This window comes from Cryptomeria japonica, chromosome 2 (assembly GCF_030272615.1).
Source record: "Cryptomeria japonica chromosome 2, Sugi_1.0, whole genome shotgun sequence".
Taxonomy (NCBI): Eukaryota; Viridiplantae; Streptophyta; class Pinopsida; order Cupressales; family Cupressaceae; genus Cryptomeria; species Cryptomeria japonica.
In genome coordinates this window covers 432,379,290-432,400,380 of record NC_081406.1, presented here as the reverse complement: position 1 = coordinate 432,400,380, position 21,091 = coordinate 432,379,290, and the positions used below count along the sequence as shown (strand labels likewise).

Here is a 21,091-nt window from a genome sequence, read left to right as displayed (position 1 = left end):
GGGCCACCTCGAAATAGTCCAAGCATTAGATGCACTTGGGGTGACTACCAGTGCCAACCCCTTATCCTGCGATGCATCCGATACACATAGATAGTTCCAAGGTGGCCGAGGAGCCTCACCACATAGCAATCAAGGTGCAAGGTGGGGGATGCAGCGAGATGGCCCCAACAGCTAGATGGAAGAGGCTGCAAGGCTGCCTCAGAATAGTCTAAGCATCAGATGTGCTTGGGGCGACTACCAGTGCCAACCCCTTATCCCGCAATGCATCTGATACATAGATAGTTCCAAGGTGGCTAAGGAGCCTCACCACATAGCAATTGGGGTGCGAGGCAAGGGATGCAGTAAGAAAGCCCCAATGGCTAGACGAAAGAGGCTTTAGGGCAGCTTTGGAATGGTCCAAGCATTAGACGCACTTGGGGTGACTACTAGTGACAACCTCTTATCCCGTGATGCGTTTGATACACAAATAGTTCCAAGGCAACTGAGGAGCCTCACCACATAGCAATCGAGGTGCAAAGTGAGGGATGCAATGAAAAGGCCCCAACGGCTAGACAGAAGAGGCTGCAGGGCTGTCTTGGAATGGTCCAAGCATTGGACATGTTTGGGGCGACTACCAGTGCCAACCCCTTATCCCGCGATGTGTCCGATACAAAGATAGTTCCAAGGCGGTCGAGGAGCCTCACCGGATAGCAATCGGGGTGTGAGGTGAGGGATTCGATGAGAAGGCCCCAACGGCTAGACGGAAGAGGCTTTAGGGAAGCCTCAGAATGGTCTAAGCATCCGACGCGCTTGGGGCCTCTACCATTGCCAACCCCTTATCCCACAATGCGTCTGATACAGAGATAGTTCTGAGGCAGCCAAGGAGCCTCACCGCATAGCAATCGGGTTGTGAGGCAAATTATTGGGAAGGGAACCCCCTGGGATGTGGCTCAAGCAGTGTCCAAAGGGACTAGAATGCAGAATTACATTGAGAGACCGAAGTTCTATACGAGGGCTCAAATCGAATTATCAATTTGGCCATGACATGGACTCATCGGAATGACTACCTTTACCGAACCACTCTCGTGATTGCATCCATACCGAAACCAATAGGCATTTCTGTAGACACCCAAAAATGGTCAACGCTTGCGAAGTCATACTTTAACAATTGCGCATTGCCTCATTTTAGGTTTTTGCGTCACATTAACATTTCTTCTACGTCACGCATTTGGTCTTTATCATTTGCGAACATCGAGTCATTCTTCTACATTCTTCAATCATCTCGTCTTCGAATTGGGTCTTGTCGACAACATTATCCAGTCATGATTTTGATCGATTTTACTTTGTCACATCAATATGCGTATTCATTTGTCATCATTTTGGACATCGTCAATCCTAATTAGGGTTTTGTCCTCCTGTCAATCTTATCAATTTTATCATCAATCTTATCATTTTGGACATCATCAATCCTAATTAGGGTTTTTGTCCTCTTTTCGATCTTGTCGTCTGGCGATTAGTTTATCAATCCTTTCATTTTAAATGATCGATTTGTCATCAATCGTTGTCATGTTCAATCTTGCGATCAATTTGTCATTGATCGTGGTCGTTATCAATCTTGTCATTTTGGTGATCGATTTGTCATTGATCGTGGTCATCTTCAATCTTGTCATCTTGCAATCCATTTTGTTGTCGATCCTTGTCCTCTTGTCGATTTTGTCATTTTACGACCAATTTGTCATCGATCGTTATCTATCTCAATTATGTCAATTTGGATCAATTTGTTATTGTTCCTCGTCAATTGGCGCATTTTCTCGAATCAAATCATTTTGTCGCATTGGTCATTTATCAATTCAAAATCATGACATTAATTATCTTCAATCAAGACCTAATTGTCATTTTCGCATTTCTAATTCATCTTCTAGGGTTTTATGATTTATTCATTTAACCTAATTTGTCATTTCTTCTTCTAGGGTTACTAAATTATTTATTAATCCTAAGTTACAATTAAATCTTTATTTAGTTGGCTAATTATTCTTCCTCTTGTAAATTAATTCATAAATGACAAATTGTTAATTAATTTACCTAATTTCTTCTAATTCTTAAATCCTATTTTTCATCAATTTCTAATTCCAATTTCCTAATTTGTCATCAATTTCAATTTCCTATTTTTCAAATTTCTAATTCCTTTTCCCTCCTATTTCATCTCCTAATTCTATGGGAGTGGCATTTCAATTTGTCATGAAATTGTCATAATTGATTAATCAATCAATTTTGACATGAAATGTGTCATAATCAATCAATCAAATTGTGCATGGAAAGTGCATAATTTGTCATAATTGACATATTGATTTGCAATTTCCATTTGAATTGCATCATGCCAATTTTGTGATCTCTCCAATTTCTCTATAAATTGGATGATTTTCTTGAATCAAAGCTAATAACCCCTTGAACCCCTTGAACCCCTTCAATCACTTCATGAATTCTAAATTGCTATCAAACTACCGAATTTTCGTTCTAGTACTCTTGAGCTTTTTGCTTTCAATTGTGTGAGCACTTGTAGGTGAGATCCACAAACCCATTGAAGAGGAAAGAACAACAATGGAGCCGCATGGAAGGAGTATTCAATCTTGAATTTGGTTTGCATAATGTTTTCTTTTGAATGCTTCATTTTCATACCTCTATTGAATGTGCTTTAGAATTAGGTTCATTGCAATGAGTATTTCTTTGATTGAGCTATCATGTCTAATGTTTTGATTGATCTACTTATGTTTTGATGATTCCTAATTTCTACGCTACATTAACTGGTGAACCTGATTGATCTACTTATGTTTTGATGATTCCTAAAATGTAGACACCTGAAAATGGTCAACGCTTGCGAAGTCATTTGCGCATTGCCTTATTTTAGGTTTTTGCGTCGCATTAACATTTCTCCTATGTCACGCACTTGGTCTTTATCATTTGCAAGCATCGAGTCTTTCTTCTGCATTCTTCATTTGTCTCGCTTTCGAATTTGGTCTTGTCGATAACAATCTTTAATCATGATTTTGGTCGATCTTGTCAATCTCTTATCAACTTGTCAATCTCGTCGTTTTACGATCGATTTGTCATCGATTGTCGTCCTTCCCAATCATGTCAATTTGGATCAATTTGTCATTGTTCCTCATCAATTGGCGCATTTATCAATCAATCAAATCATTTGTCACATTGGTCCTTTGTTAAATCCAAAATCAAATCGAATCGATATCAATTATTTTTCATCAAGACCTAATTGTCATCCTTGCATTTTCTAATTCATCTTCCAAGGTTTTGTGATTTAATCATTTAACCTTGTGTGTCATTTCTTCCTTTAGGATTAATAAATTGTTTATTTATCCTAAGTCTTCTCATTACAATTAAATGTTCATTTAATTGGCTAATTATTCCTCTTTGTAAATTAATTAATAAATGACAAATTATTAATTAATTTACCTAATTTCATTATTTCCTAATTCCTATTTTCATTATTTCCTAATTCCTAATTTCCACCTATTTTCTAATTTGTCAAATTTAATTTCCACCTAATTAACTTGTCTCTAGTTCTCCCTATTTTTTGTGCTTCATGCGTCATACTCTTGGCATAGCAAGATGTCATAAGGTTCTAGACCTCTAAGCTTTTCATTGGCAATATGTCATAATTCATGACATAGAAGGTGTCATAACCTTCTTCTTTCCACTCAATTTTCCCATTTTGAAATCAATTGCCTCTAATATCCCATCATGCTAATCTTGTCTTTTTCTCCAATTTCTCTATAAATTGGATGAATTTCTTCAATCAAAGCCCCTTAATAACCCTTCGAATCCTTCATGAATCCGAATTTTCTATCAAACTATCGAACTTATGCTTCTAGTACTCTTGAACTTTTTGCTTTCAATTGTGTGAGCACTTGTAGGTGAGATCCACAAACCCATTGAAGAGGAAAGAACAACAATGGAGCCGCATGGAAGAAGTATTCAACTCTACATCTGGTTTGCATAATTTTACTCTTGAATGCTTTGTTTTCATACCTCTATTGAATGTGCTTAAAATTAGGTTCATTTCTATGAGTGTTCTCATGATGTTGCTTTGATTGTCTTGTGTTTTGTTTTGATCTACTTATTTTGATGATTCCTAATTTCTACGCTACAATTTCTATTAGAGCCCTCGCATAGCATTCGAGAATCTCGCATGCCCCTCTAAATCAACCAATGCTGGTGCTCAATGAAAATCTGAGTGCTACCTCCGTTTGAGCACCAGCATTGGTCAAGTTAGAGGGGCACGGGGGAGAATGCTCCAGTCTCACCTCCCCTATATATGTTATTTGTCCAATTCTCGCACAACCGTAGTCTACCTCATCAAATCGAACAATGGTCCCAGATTCTAACTTCCATTCCATGGAGACCCAAAAGCTAGATGGAGACTCGCAAGAGAGAGAGTCGGTGCATAGCGATTGGGTTTCTTGAATGTTTAAGGACCAAGCTCACTTGTGGATAGGGCAAAATCCACCAAGTAACCCAAAATGTAGACGGGGGCTCGAATCAAATCACCTAGGCAGCCACAACAAGGATGTGTTGGATCAACTACCAGTGCCAAACCATTAAGCAAGATGAGTCTGTGTCGAGGCCAGATAGAGATTCTCAGAGAGCGCCCGCATAGCATTCAGGAGACCTACCACGTCCCTCACACTCGACAAATGGTGGTGCACGTTTATAAATCCAAGCGATCCAACCCTTTCAAGCACCAACATCAATCAAGATAGAGGGGCATGGGGGGAGATGCCTGAGACAACATAGTCCCCTATATAAGTTATTTGTCCGATTCTCACACATCCAAAGAATGGTCATCAAATTGGACAACAGCCCAAACTTTCAACTTCCATCCCAGAGAGCCCAAGAGCTATCTAAAACATTCATGGTCGGAACTCGATCGTGGCTATACCAGTCTGCCAAGCAACCCAAAAGCTAGATTGGAGCTCTAGTCGAATCACCTCTATGGCCACTGCAAGGACTTGTTGGAGTGACTACCATTTCTGAACCATTCTATAGGTTGAGTCCATACTGAGGCTGCATAGAGATTCCCAATGAGCTCCTACATAGCAATCAGGAGACTTGTCGTGTCCATCACAATCGATAAATCCTGGTGTAATATTTTTGCATCTGAGCACTCCAACCAATCGAGCACCAGCATCAATCAACATAAAGGGGCACGAGGGGAGGATGCTCAAGAAGAATACCTCCCCTATATAAGTTATTTGTCCGATTCTCAAATAGCCGAAGTCTAGTCATCGAATCGGGTCAAAGACCACAACTTCTGACTTTACCCACAATGCAAGTCATTAAATCAAACATCAGCCCCCGAGTCAGACTCCATGCGTATGTCAGGTCATCTGACCCAACTTCTGCCTTCTTGTGCATGGAAGGCCATCAACTCGGTCATCCGACCCAACTTTCGCCTTCCTGTGCATGGCAGGCCATCAACTCAGTCATCAGACCCAACTTCTGCCTTCTTGCACATGGCAGGCCATCAACTCGGTCATCCGACCCAACTTTTGCCTTCCTACGCATGGCAGGTCATCGGACCCAAATTCTGACCTCATGAGTATGCCTAAATATCGAATCGGTCATCGGACCCAGCTTCCGACTTCATCCATACCGTAGGGTCTTTGAGGTTGGCGTGATGCGCTCAACCTGAGGAGTCGACCCATCAAAGCATACACCTCCCCTATATAAGCTATTTGTCCGAGTCCCACACCTGTGTAGTTTGCACCTCCGATCTGGATATCGACCCCAACTTCCTAACTCGGCTGCAATGACCGCACCAGCACCTTGGTGTTCACCTTGCAACACACAGTGCCAGCATTCACGTTCCTACACATGGTAGGTCATCGGACCCAAATTTTGATCTTGTGAGCATACCTACTAATCAAATCGGTCATCAGACCCAACTTCCGACTTCATCCATAGCGCAGGGTCTTTGAGGTTGGCACGGTGCGCTCAACCTGGGGAGTCAACCCAACGAAGCATACACCTCCCCTATATAAGTTATTTGTCTAAATCTCACACCTCTATAGTTTGCACCGCTGATCAGGACATCAACACCAACTTTTGAACTCGCCTGCGTTGACTACACCAGCCCCTTGGTGCACACCAAAGCACACTACAGAGGTGTGCACCAAAGTGTGCTCTAGAGGTGCGCACTTTTGTGCGCTCCAGAGGTGTGCACTTTTGTGCACTCCAAAGGTGCGCACTTTTGGAGGGCACTTTTCATGTACTCCAAAGCTGCACACAAGTGCACACCTAGGTGATCACCTTCGAGCACACCTTGTAGCACACCAAACTTTGACTTTCAACTTCATCAGCAATGTAGGGTCTTTGAGGTTGGCGCAATGGGCACAACCAGGGGAGTCGACCCATCAAACACAACACCTCCCCTATATAAGCTATTTGTCTAATTCTCATACATGTGTAATCTATAGGAGCGATTAGGACATCGACCCCAACTTTTGACTTCTTAACGAAAACAAGATCTTTGAGGTTGGCGTAATGCGCACAACCAAGGGAGTCGACCCATCAAACCCAACACCTCCCCTATATAAGCTATTTGTCTGATTCTCATACATGCATAGCCTATAGGAGCGATTAGGACATCGACCCCAACTTTTGGCTTCTAAACAAAAACAAGGTCTTTGAGGTTGGCGTAATGCGAACAACTAGGGGAGTCAACCCATCAAACCCAAAACCTCTCCTATATAAGCTATTTGTCTGATTCTCATACATGTGTAGTTTGCAGGAGTGATTAGGACATCGACCCCAACTTTTGACTTCTTAACGAAAACAAGGTCTTTGAGGTTGACGTAATGCGCACAACTAGGGGAGTCAACCCATCAAACCCAACACCTGCCCTATATAAGCTATTTGTCCGATTCTCATACATGTAACTTGTATGAGCCATTAGGACATTAACCCCAACTTTCAATTTCTTAACAAAAACAAGGTCTTTGAGGTTGGTGTAATGTGCACAACCAGGGGAGTCAACCCATCAAACCCAACACCTCCCCTATATAAGCTATTTGTCTGATTCTCATACATGTGTAGCCTGCAACAACGATTAGGACATCGACCCCAACTGCTGAATTCATCTACATTGACCACACCAAAGGTGCACACCTTGGTGCTCACCAAACTCTAACTTCCGACTTCTTCCGCAATGCAGGGTCTTTGAGGTTGGCATAGTGCGGACAACCAGGGGAGTCGACCCACCAAACGCAACACCTCCCCTATATAAGATATTTGTCTGATTCTCATACATGCGTAGTCTGCAGCAATGATTAGGACATCCACCCCAACTTTTGACTTCTTAAACAAGATAGGGTCTTTGAAGTTGGTGCAGTGCATACAACTAGGGGAGTCAACCCATCAAACACAACACCTCCCTTATATAAGTTGTCATGAGGCTAGACCGACCTGCTGCCCAAACAAGCTTTTTCCTTCCAAAGGAGGTCCAACCTCATGTGGCACTGTCAAACCTTACTCACAACTTCCATTGTGGACAAGTCCTTTCTTGTTTCCAGACTACACCATCCCTTTTCAAGTGTCCACCACCTGACCACATTAACACGCACCCATGCGGAATAGAAGTGCATGCCAACCCTCTCATGAGTTTCCTTCATCCTGATGCTCCTAGCACTCCCTTCAAGTCCCTAACTCTACTCTAGCACTATCTTGTCGCACCATCCTTGCACCCTTGGTACAGGCTTATAGGTCTCCTTTATTCCTTCATCTTCTTGAGTGCCCCATAAGACCCTGACTACTAACATTGACCCTTGCTGAAACTCCTTAAGTCCTCCGGCTCTAACTCTGCACACTCCCTGAGCATGCCCAGCACTCCCACAGCATTGGCGCCCCATGTTGGCCTCCCTCAGCTCCTCTGAACCCTCAAGCACCAAACATATCTCATGGGATGACTAGACTCCCTGAGCTAGCTTCCTGTTTGTCCATCTCCACACAATGAACACAATAGTGGGGCAATAGATAGCTTTATTGTAATGAAGAGACGGCCCCTGGCTCAGTCTACAAATAATTCCAACTCTATCGCTGGTCACTATCCCGAATACTTCCCAAGCATCCGATTACAAGTTCCTACCCCTAGATCAACATCCACTCTTGAAACATCAGTACAGATACCACTGCACCTTGGCCCTGGCGATAGCTTCTCATATAGACTCCTGATCCATGAAGACCCTGTCTCCTTCAGAACTCAACCTGGTGCACCAATGAATCTCTCATGAGCCCGTGACCACTTACCCAGTACACAACTCAGACCCCCTTCCTGAACGAGGACTCCAAGTCACACTGCTTTGGGCCCCTGGCCTATGCCTACATGGCTTCACTGGTGAACCCGGTTCCCTGTACATCCTATGCACAATAACCAGCTATATGTAAACACCTAGTCTAAGTCTCTCAGACTAACAAAACACCTTGCACTCCTACTTGGGCACCAAGCTCTTCGCTCCATGATCCAATCCCATATCCTTGGTCGCTGAAATCTCCTTTAACTCGGCTGTGCTCCCAGAACAACTTGCCTATGGACCATGTCCTCTTTTCGGTCATGCAACTCATCCATCTTCGTCACCCTCTTAGACTCGTCTCATGGCTCGGCTCAACATGAGCATACCTTTGGAACCCAATCCCTACTGCCACATTTGACCCCCACTCTAGGGCCTTGAGAACCCGGATCTCAAAGAAAATCCCACTTCAGGTAACCTAGGTGTGCGCCCAGCACATCACCCCACTTGTTCCACAAGACACATGGACTTCTAGCTCTGCAACTCAGCCCACATAGCTTCTCCAACTCTCAACCTCCAACATTCTGACATTGATAGCCCATTACATGGCCATCCCCTTACAAGATCTTGGGTACTCCATTTCCCCAACTAGGACAATCCATTGCATGATCATCCTTCTTGCAAGAGCCTAGGTACTCCGCTTCCCTAGTCCTCGAGTCATAGGCAACTCCTCGGGAGTCATCCCCAACATTGGTTTAGTTACTCCACTTCACTAAGATAGGGACCATGAGAATGCATCCACCAGTAAACCTCACCATCCAATGATAAGGTAGGGTTACTCTACTTCACCCCTAATGTCCATGTATGTCCTCTATCTCCCTGAGACTAGACGGCAAGGTTAATCTTCTTCACCCCTAGGAGGAGGTGTTTACCGCAGACCACCTTGGTGCACTCCTGGCACTCGACTATTCTTTCAACCGACCCCCATATATAAGTTTTTCATCCAATTCTCACACAACTATAGCTTGGCATTAACCATTTGTCAATCACCACAACTTCCACCTACTGAGAATAACAAGGGACTTACAACCCCAGAAGCCTACTGATCTCCCTAAGACAGCAGCCCCTTACATCCTCCCCCACTTAAAATAGGCAACGTCCTCAGCACCAGACCATTCAACCCGAGTCTCATCCTTCACAACATTAGGACCTGTTAAAAGTGAACTTCAGATTCACTGTTCCCCGCACTTGTATCATTTATGTCCCTAACATACTTCATACTTGCCAACATACCCCATACTAGACTTTCACTTGCATGAATCCCATCCATGGTTAACTCGCTTTGGCAACCCCCTGAGTCCAACTCAGTGCCTCCACACTAATCTTCTGAAGATGCTCCCTTGCCTCCAACTAATCTCTATTGCTAGTCGCCGACTCAACAACATATTGCAAGAACCCAGTCCTTGACTTCCACTGAGCTGACTGCCCTTGTTTGAACATCTGTGAAACAACTCTATGGTATTCGATTGCACCATGCCCCATACCAACTTCTACATCTCCAAGACTCCACCGTTTGTACCACAACACGATAGAACACCACAAACCATGCTCACCTCTCAACTCAGCCACTAGTGCCATCCTCGACGACACCCTTGTCTTCCAACTTCCACTACTCCTAGATCCAATCCTAGTATCCACTGAAAGACATGTCTGCTACCAACCCTGTTGTGCAAGCCCCTGGTATTTGGCCACCCTGAAGACACATACTCCACTGACCACAACACCCAACTAACTTCCCAAGTCACACATTCAACTTTTAGCTCTCAACTTCCTTTTTGTAGTGCCATCCTGATTGCCTATTGACTGACCCCGGTGCACCCCGCGTCTTATCCTGTGCCCAACAACTCAACCAAAGAATAACAACCAACATACTCCCGTTGATCCACCTCTAGCTGCACATGATCCTCCTGGTGCTTGTCAACCACTTCCACCTCCTTGGTGTACTCTTGAAAACCCACACCTCATGAGTCCACCTTGGTGCGCTTCCCTGAAGACACCCATCTTGCATTGCATCCTACACATTCGATCTGCCCACTTCAATCTATTGTGATACTTTGTTTGATTGATGCACTGTCCATGGAATGCCCTACGCCCTCAGTGCTGCAACCCAAAGAAACTACCAATGTCATTCAGCTGACCAACCTCTTGTGCATAACACCTCTGCAATCCACATCCAATGTGGGAAAGGTACTCACTCCTTCCCTTGATTTTCTCTGTGACGGTCCCATCTTTTGTTCCCAACATTCAAACCTAACTCGCCACCAAATTCATACCTTAGATCATGTCCCAGACACAATCCTACATCTTAGGTGCACTTCCCTGAAGACACCCAGCTCTTGCATTACATCCTACACATTCAGTAAACTCACTTCCATCCATTGTGCCACTTTGCCTGAATGACGCACTGTCCACAGAATGCCCTGTGCCCTCGGTGCTGCAACCCAAAGAAGCCACCAACATTTGTAAGCTAGCCAACCTCTTGTGCTTGATGCCTTTGCAAACCACATCCAATGTGGGCAAGGTACTACCTCTTTCCCTTGACTTCCTTTGTGACTTGGCCCCTCACTGGCTTTCCACCATTGGACCTACTTTGCCACCCAATTTACACCTCGGATCATGTCCCAGACACAACCCTAGACAACACTGGGAATGACCTTATGCCATCCCACAACCCAAATTGTTACACCTCGGACCTATCCTTGACAAGATCCTACACCACACTGTACCTTACAGCTCCATCGATTTCACCTCGGACCCATCCTTGACAAGATCCTACACCACAGTGCTCCTCGCAGCTCCTAACACTTTGACTGGTCTTATATACCACTGCCCTTGGACACTACTATATCAAATCTTGCAGCCCTATCAACTGCTTCCAGCACTAAACCCAGTTCAACACCGACTCACACCTTGTCTACTTCGCACCACTAGAACTACTAAGACACTTCTTGTGCAAGATTTTCCCCACCAAGAGATACACTCTTGATCCCTTGTCGCTCCACTAGCATAGTCCCTTCCCGATGGAACTCAGCCCTAGGCACAAACTCCAACCAGCTGACTACCACTCATGGAACTCAGCCACAGACTTCACCATCCTTATCCCTACCTGGATTGGCCTCACATTTTTAGTGACCATGCCCTGCTAGCCACCCTGGTCTACCTATCCTCAACACTACAAACTACAATCCGCCTTCGTAGTCTTCCTCTGACCACTTGATAGCCCAGCTACCTCAGCTCATCTAACTAGGAACTGTCACGGGGCTAGACCGACCTGCTACCCAAACAAGCTTTTTCCTTCCAAAGGAGGTCCAACCTCATGCAGCACTAGCAAACCTTACTCATGACTTCCATTGCAAACAAATCCTTTCTTGTTTCCAGACTACACCATCCCTTTTCAAGTGTCCACCACCTGACCACATTAACACGCACCCATGCGAAATAGAAGTGCATGCAAACCCTCTCACGGGTTTCCTTCATCCTGATGCTCCTAGCACTCCCTTCAAGTCCCTGACTCTACTCTAGCACTGTCTTGTCGCGCCATCCTTGCACCCCTCGTACAAGCTTACAGGTCTCCTCTATGCCTTTGTCTTCTTGAGTCCCCCATAAGACCCTAACTACTAACATTGACCCTTGCTGAAACTCCTTAAGTCCTCCGGCTCCAACTCTGCAAACTCCCTGAGCATGCACAACACTCCCATAGCACTGGTGCCCCATGTTGGCCTCCCTCAGCTCCTCTGAACCCTCAAGCACCAAACATATCTCATGGGATGAGTAGACTCCCTGAGCTAGCTTCCTGTTTGTCCATCTCCACACAATGAACACAATACTGGGGAAATAGATAGCTTTATTGTTATGAAGTGATGGCCCCTGGCTCGGTCTACAAACAATTTCAACTCTATCGCTGCTCACTACCCCGAATACTTCCCAAGCATCCGATTACAAGTTCCTGCCCCTAGATCAACGTCCACTCTTCAAACATCGGTATAGATACCACTACACCTCACCCCTGGCGATAGCTTCTCATATAGACTCCTAATCCACGAAGACCCTATCTCCTTCGGAACTCAACCTGGTGCACCACTGACTCTCTCATCAGCCTATGACAACTTACCTAGTACACAACTCAGACCCCCTTCCTGAATGAGGACTCCAAGTCACACTACTTTGGGCCCCTGGCCTATGTGTACATGGCTTCACCGGTGAACCCGGTTCCCTGTACATCCTATGCACAATAACTAGCTCCATGCAAACACCCAGTCTAAGTCTCTCAGACTGACAAAACACCTTGTACTCCTACTTGAGCACCAAGCTCTTTGCTCCATGATCCAATCCAATATCCTTGGTCATTAAACTCTCCTTCAACTCAGCTATGCTCGCAGAACAACTTGCCTATGGACCATGTCCTCTTTTCGGTCATGCAACTCATCCATCTTCGTCACCCTCTTGGACTCGCCTCATGGCTCAGCTCAACATGAGCACCCCTTGGGAACCCGGTCCCTACTGCCACATTTGATGCCCACTCTACAGCCTTGAGATCCTGGATCTCAATGCAAATCCCACTTCCGGTAACCTAGGTGTGTGCCCAGCACATCACCCCACTTGTTCCACAAGACACATGGACTTCTGGCTCTACAACTCAGCCCACATAGCTTCTCCAACTCTCAACCTCCAACATTCCGACATTGATAGCCCATTGTGCGGCCATCCCCTTACAAGATCTTGGGTACTCCATTTCCCCAACCAAGACAATCCATTGCACGATCATCCTTCTCGCAAGAGCCTAGATACTCTGCTTCTCTAGTCCTCGGGTCATAGACAACTCCTCGGGAGTCATCCCCAACATTGGTTCAGTTACTCTGCTTCACTGAGATAGGGACCATGAGAATGCATCCACTAGTAAACCTCACCATCCAATGATAAGGTGGGGTTACTCTACTTCACCCCTAATGTCCATGTAGGACCTCTATCTCCCTAAGACTAGAGGGTAGGGTTTCTCTTCTTCACCCCTAGGAGGAGGTTTCTACCGTAGACCACCTTGGTGCACTCCTGGCGCTCGGCTATTCTTTCAACCGACCCCCATATATAATTTTTTCGTCCAATTCTCACACAACTGTAGCTTGGCATTAACCATTTGTCAATCACCACAACTTCCAGCTGCTAAGAATAACAAGGGACTTACAACCCCAGAAGCCTACTGATCTCCCTGAGACAGCAGCCCCTTACATAAGCTATTTGTCTGATTCTCATACATGTGTAGTCTGCAGCAATGATTAGGACATCGACCCCAACTTCTAAATTCATTTGCATTGACCGCACCAAAGGTGCATACCTTAGTGTGCACCCTGGAGTGCACTTTGGTGTGCATCCTGGAGTGTACTTTGGTGCTCACCTTAGTGCACACTTTGGTGTGCACCTTGGAGTGCACCAAAGGTGCGCACCCTGGAGAACACCAAAGGTGTACACTTTGGAGCGCACCACATAGGGTCTTTGAGAGGTTGGCGCAGTCTGCACACCAAGGTGGGTGTTGAGGTGCGTGCTAGGGTGGGTGGGTGCAAGCTAGGGTGGATTCCAAAGAGGGTCATAGGGTGGGTGCCAAGGTGGGTTGGTGATATAGTGGGTTCAAAGGTGGGTGCTAGGGTGGGTTCCAAGGTGGGTCACAGGTTGGGTGCCAGGATGCGTGGGTGTTAGGTTGGGTGCCAAGGTGGGCTCCTGGGTGGGTGGGTGCTAGGGTGGGTTTCAAGGTGGGCGCGAGGGCGGGTGCCAAGGTGGGAGGGCGGGTGCCAAGGTGGGAGGGCGGGTGCCAAGGTGGGTAACAAGTAGGGTGTTAGGATGGGTGAGTGCTAGAGTGGGTGCCAAGGTGGGTGGGTGCTAAGGTGGATGCTAAGGTGGGTGGGTTCACAGGGCGACTTCCAAGGTGGGTCACAGGTTCAGTGCTAGGATGGGTGTCGAGGTGGGTGCATGGGTGCATGGGTGCTAGGGTGTGGATGCCAATGTGGGTCATAGGGTGGGTGCTAGGGTGGGCTGCAATGTGGGTGCCAAGGTGGGTAACAGGCTCGGTGGGTTCTAAATTGGGTGCCAGGGTGGGTGTGCACCCATCTTGCTCAAGGTGGGTGCCAGTGTGGGTGGGTGCTAAGGTGGATGCCAAGGTGGTTGCCAGGGTGAGTTCCAAGGTGGGTGAGAAGGTGGGTGATAGGTTGAGTGGTATGATGGGTGGGTGCCAAGATGGGTCATAGGGTGGGTGTCGAGGTGGGTGGGTGCAAGGGTGGGTAGGTGTTAGGGTGGGTGGGTGCTAGGTTGGGTTCCAAGGTGGGTGTGAGGGTAAGTGTTGAGGTGGGTCATAGGTTAGGTGCTAGTATGGGTGAGTGCTAGGGTGCAAAGGTTCCAGGGTGGGTGCTAAGGTGCATCACAGCTTAGGTGCTAGGATGGGTCAGTGCTAGGGTGAGTGGCAAGGTGGGTGCACAAGTATCAGGGTGGGTGCCGAGGTGGGTGCCAAGTTGGGTTCCAAGATGGGTGCCAACTAGGCGACTACTATGGTGGATGCCAAGGTGGGTCATGGGGTGGGTGCTAAGTTGCTAGGTTGGGTTCCAAGGTGGGTGCCAAGGTGGCTCACAAGGTGGGTGCCAAGGTGGGTGCTAGGGTGCGTCGGTCATAGGGTGTGTTCCAAAGTGTTTCACAACGTGGGTGCCAGGATGGGTGCGCACCCACCCTGGCCAAGACGGGTGCAAGGGTGGGTTCCAAGGCCAGTCATAGGCTAGGTGCTAGGATGGGTGGGTGCCAAGGTGGGTCACAGGGTGGGTGCCAAGGTGGGCACCAGGGTGGGTGTGCACCCACCCTGGCTAAGGTGGGTCACGGGGTGGGTGCTAGGGTGGGTCACAGGGTGGGTACTAAGGTGCATGCTAAGGTGGGTCATAGGGTGGGTGCCAAGGTGGGTCACAGGGTGGTTGTCGGGGTGGGCGTCAAGGAGCCAAGGTGGGTGGTAAGTAGCCAAGTTGCATGCCAAGGAACCAAGGTGGGTGTCTGGGTGGGTACCAAGGTGGGAGCCAGGGTGGGTCCCAAGGTGAGTGCAAAGGTGTGTGCCAAGGTCAAGGTGAGTGCCAATGTGGGTTCCAAGGGGCCAGGGTCAGGGTGAGTGCCAATGTGGGTTCAAAGGTGCTAAGTTGGGTGCGAGGTTGGGTGCCAGGGTGGGTGGGTGCCAAGGTGTGCTAGGTGGAAGCCCGAGTGGCTGTCGAGGTGGGTCGGCATCCCATGGGTGTCGAGTTGGGTGCTCGATGGGTGCTTCTTGTCTAGTTTTAGTCGTCAGGACTCATTTCGAGCCTCAGAGATTGTTTCTTGTTCGGTTGCCCTGTCTTCGACCTAGGAACCCAATTTTGGTCCTCAGGTCCCATTTTTTTTTGTCTCGCATCCCACTTTTGGCCTGTGGCCTTTTCGGGGTCGATTCTTGTTTTGGGCATTAGAGCATGTTTCTTCTCATAAAAACCAATATTTGTTTATTGCGTCTCGTAACACTTTTTTGTTCTCATGGACCCATCATGGGTCTTGGAAAGCATTTGTGGTCCTTGGGTCCCATTTTGCATCCTGAAACTTGTTTTTGGTGCTCGATCCCTATGTTGGGTGCTCACCCTGCACCAGGTGTGCACCTGGGGCAAACCAAGCGCCTTGGTGCACCGGGGCAAGATCGAGAGTGCACCCGAGGTGCCCCGAACATACACCAAGGTGCACTCGGCCCACATGTGAGCGCAGGTCATTGTGCCTGAGGTGGTGTGCAGGCACCGCGGTGCAAACGAGGCATTGCGTGCACTTGGGCAGGTCGGGTGAGCACCCAGGCCGAGTCGGGTGCACACACGACACCCCATCTAGGTGCACGTACGTAGGGTGGGCCAGGTGCACACGCGACGCCCGGGCAAGGTGCCTGCACCTGGGAAGGGTTCACATTTGGCGAACGGGGCGCACTTGGAGAGGGAGGGTGTGCACCTCGGTGGGGGTGGGTGGTCGGGGTGGATTCACACGTGGGTCACGGTTTGCTAAGTACACACTGTGACAAGCTCATAACGGGTATGATCATACCAGCATTAGTGCACAAGCCACGGTGTAACCTGGACATTGTGCATGCACCTCATTGCGCTTGAGGTGCTGCACGTGCACCTAGGTGAAATCAGTGTGCACCTCGAACAGTGCATGCTGGGTCGAGGGGCGCACGTTGGCCAAGGTGCATAGCGATGTTTCTTACTCTAAGGTTTCGCACCAGACACCTGGGACAGGTGAGCGAAGCTAGGCAGGGCCGGGTGTGCGCCCGAGGTAGGTGCACGCAACTGGAGAGCACTTTGGAGCGCACCAAAGTTGTGCACCAATGATGCGCTCCATTTAAAAGTTTCCTGAAAAGGTAAAAAAAATTGAGATTATAGAATTTCCCACTTGAGAGATTGTCAAAAAAAAAAAAAAAAATTGATGGAAATGCGGGTGCCAAGGTGTGCGCGCCCGGGTGCCCACCCTGGTGCGCATCCCAGCCAAGATGTACGCACCAAGGTGCCCACCCTGGCAAAGTTGCACGCAAGGTGTGCACTTGTGGCAAACTGGACAATTAACCCAACTTTTTACTTCGCGCGCACTAGAGGTGCGCGCCATGGTGTGCACGAGAGGTGCGCACCTTGGAGCGCACTTCGGAGCGCTCCTTGGTGCACACAAATCTTGGGCACCTCAGAGCGCACCATGGCACCCACCAAGGTGCGTAGCCCAGCCAAGGTGTGCGCAGCAAGGTGCGCACCCTGGCGAAGGTGCGCACCTGGGGCAAACCGAGCTCCGACTTCATGTGCACCAGAGGTATGCACCTTGGAGCGCACAAAAGGTGTGCACCTTGGAGGACACTTCGGAGTGAACCTTGGTGCGCACCTCAGAGCACACCATGGTGCTCACCAAGGTGTGCAGTCCAGCCAAGGTGCGCACACCCCAGGAAAACCGAGCTCCGACTTCGTGTGCACCAGAGGTGCACGCCATCATGCACACCTTGGAGCCCACTTCGGAGCGCTCCTTGGTACGCATCGATGTTGCGCACCTTGAAGTGCACCCGGGGAAAACAAGGCAATTAACCTGACTTCTGACTTTGTGTGCACCTTGGAGCGCTCCCGGGTTCGCACTTCGGAGCACACCGAGGTGCACACCTTCGATGTACTGCCTTCACCAATTTCCAGAAAAGGAAAAAAAGCATTGAGAAGGTGTGCGCATTGAGGTGGATTCGTACGTGGGTCGTGGTTTGCTAAGTACACACTGCGACAAGCTCATAACAAGTGCGATCATACCTGCATTAGTGCACCGGATCCCATCAAAACTCCGCAGTTAAGCGCACTTGGGCCGGAGTAGTACTAGGATGGGTGACCTCCTGGGAAGTCCCGGTGTTGCACCCTTTTTTAGTTTTTCGTCGGGCGTCGCAATGCTATTTGAATTAAGCTTTTGCCTGTTTGTGTTCTCATCGGGGTCGGGCCGGAGTGCAGTGCCCACACTACCGTGTGCATGGGGGTGACACCAAGCGCGCACCCAACGCGCGCGGAGCACATAGGTCACGGTGCAACCCAGGCATTGTGCACGCACCCCAGTGTGCCCGAGGTGCTGTGTGCGCACCCAAGTGAAATCGGTGTGCACCTCGGCCAGTGCATGCTCAGTCGAGTCGCACATGTTGGCCAATGTGCACAGCAATGTTTCTTACTCTAAGGTTTCACACCAAATGCCCGGGATAGGTGAGCGAAGTTGGGCAGGGCCGGGTGCGTGCCCGAGGTAGGTGCACGCAGCTGGAGAGCACTTTGGAGCACACTAGAGGTGCGCACCTTGGAGCACACTTCAGAGTGCTCTTTGGTGCGCACCAATGATGCACATGACCGAGTATAGGTTGCACCATTTTTGGGGCTAGTTGATTCGGCAAGTGAGTTGTTACACACTCCTTAGCAGATTTTGACTTCCATGACCACCATACTGCTGTCTTAATCAACCAACACCCTTTGTGGGATCTGGGTTAGCACTCAATTTGGCACCGTAACTAGGCTTTTGGTTCATCTCACATCGCTAGTTCTGCTTACCAAAAATTGCCCACTTGGAGCTCGTGATTCCATGGCGCGGCTCAACGGAGTAGCTGCACCGCCTTACCTATTTAAAGTTTGAGAATAGGTCGAGGGTGTTACGCCCCCGATGCCTCTAATCATTTGCTTTACCCGATAAAACTTGCACATGAGCTCTAGCTATCCTAAGGGAAACTTCGGAGGAAACCAGCTACTAGATGGTTTGATTAGTCTTTCACCCCTATACCCAAGTCAGATGAATGATTTGCACATCAGTATCACTGCGGGCCTCTAGCAGAGTTTCCTCTGGCTTCACCCTGCTTAGGCATAGTTCACCATCTTTCAGGTCCCAACAGGTGTGCTCACACTCGAACCCTTCATAGAAGATCAGGGTCGGTCGGCAGTGCATCCCCCAAGAGGGGATCTCGCCAGTCAGCTTCCTTGCACCTCGCGGGTTTCCCAACCCGCCGACTCACACACATGTTAGACTCCTTGGTCCGTGTTTCAAGACAAGTCAGATGGAAAGCCCGCTAGCCAACGCCATGAGTACGCAGGTGCTTGAGGGCCTACCCTGGTAGGCACATGCTTCGCTCCTCGACCACCGCGATGGAGGTATAGTGCGACCAGAAGGCCACACTTGTGCCGCTGCAACGGCCTACGCTGGCACATCCCCCGAGCCAAGCAGCAGACCGGCTGATACCATTCCGCATCTGACTGGGGTGCATCGCCGGCCTCCATCCACTTCCCTACTGGAAATTTCAAGCACTCTTTAACTCTCTTTTCAAAGTCCTTTTCATCTTTCCCTTGTAGTGCTTGTTCGCTATCGGTCTCTCGCCCGTATTTAGCCTTGGACAGAATTTACCACCTAATTAGGGCTGCATTCCCAAACAACCCGACTCACCGACAGTGCCTCATGGTGCGGCAGGGTCTGGGCTCGACGGGGCTCTCACCCTCTCCAGCTCCCCCTTCTAGGGGACTTGGGCCCGGTCCATCACTAAGGATGCTTCTATAGGCTAGAATTCGGTAGGCAAAGCCACCGAAATTCATGCTAGGCTCCTCCCGGTTCGCTCGCCGTTACTAGGGGAATCTTGGTAAGTTTCTTTTCCTCCACTTAGTGACTTGGGGATGCGGCAAAGGGGCCAAGCACATTTTACTCGCACGCTGACAGGCCGCTATGGCCCGATTGAAGTTCCACACTTGGCCTCACTCGACGGATCACCAGGATGATGCCGCGTGCACAATCGGGGGCATGCAAACTTGACGAGATAGAGACTCGGCCTCTCCCAAAAAGGGCATGCACCCGATCACGACATTCAATCACCTCAAGCCAATGGTGTGGAACCCAGGGCTGAGCCATGCAGTGACACCCAACTGTCCACACTTCGTCGAGGGTGAGGGTCAGGAAGGAGGCGAGCTCATCATGCCTCCCTTGCCTCCTCCCCTACACGATTCAGGGACCAGAACCAACAATGATCCTACCATAGGTTCACCTACGGTAACCTTGTTACGACTTCTCCTTCCTCTAAATGATAAGGTTCAATGAACTTCTCGCGACGTCGGTGAAAAGAATCACCACCGTCGACACGATCCGAACACTTCACCGGATCATTCAATTGGTAGGAGTGATGGGTAGTGTGTACAAAGGGCAGGGATGTAGTCAACATGAGCTGATGACTCATGCTTACTAGGAATTCCTCATTGAAGATCAATAATTGCAATGGTCTATCCTCATCACGATGCAATTTGGCAAGATTTCCCAAACCTTTCGGGCCAAGGAGAAAAACTCATTGGTTGCATCAGTGTAGCGCGCATGTGGCCCAGAACATCTAAGGGCATCACAGACCTATTATTGCCTCAAACTTCCATGGCCTAGGAGGCCATAGTCCCTCTAAGAAGCTAGCCACGAAGGGGAACCTCCACATAGCTAGTTAGCAGGCTGAGGTCTCATTTGTTAATGGAATTAACTAGACAAATCGCTCCACCAACTAAGAAAGGCCATGCACCACTACCCATAGAATCAAGAAAGAGCTCTCAATCTCTCAATTATTACTATGTCTAGACCTGGTAAGTTTCCCCGTGTTGAGTCAAATTAAGCCACAGGCTCCACTCCTGGTGGTGCCCTTCCGTCAATTCCTTTAAGTTTTAGCCTTGCGACCATACTCCCCCCAGAACCCAAACACTCTGATTTCTCAGAAGGTGCTAGCGGAGTCCTTAGAGCAACATCGGCTGATCCTTGGTCGGCATCATTTATGGTTGAGACTAGGATGGTATCTAATTGTCTTTGAGCCCCCAACTTTCATTCTTGATTAATGAAAACATCCTTGGCAAATGCTTTCGCAATGGTTCATCTTCCATAAATCCAAGAATTTCACCTCTGACAATGAAATACGAATGCCCTTGACAGTCCCTATTAATCATTACTCCGGTCCCGAAGGCCAACAAAACAGGACCAGACTGCTATCATGTTATTCCATGCTAATGTATTCAAATTGTAGGCTTGCTTTGAGCACTCTAATTTTCTCAAAGTAATGGCACCGTAACCACAACCCAGCCAATTAAGGCCAGGAACACGCCGTCGGTAGAAGGGACGTGAGGGCCAGTGCACACCAAGTAGGCGGACCGACCATGACAACCCAAGGTCCAACTATGATCTTTTTAACTGCAACAACTTAAATATACGCTATTGGAGTTGGAATTACCATGGCTTCT

At 48.3% G+C, this 21,091-nt stretch overlaps 1 non-coding gene across 1 annotated transcript; it reads left to right on the top strand.

Moving 5' to 3' along the window:
- The first annotated feature begins 17,618 nt into the window (after positions 1-17,618).
- Positions 17,619-17,737, top strand: LOC131031661 (5S ribosomal RNA). Its single transcript, XR_009103105.2, has one exon. It is a non-coding gene; the product is annotated as a 5S ribosomal RNA (ribosomal RNA).
- The last annotated feature ends 3,354 nt before the right edge of the window (positions 17,738-21,091 follow it).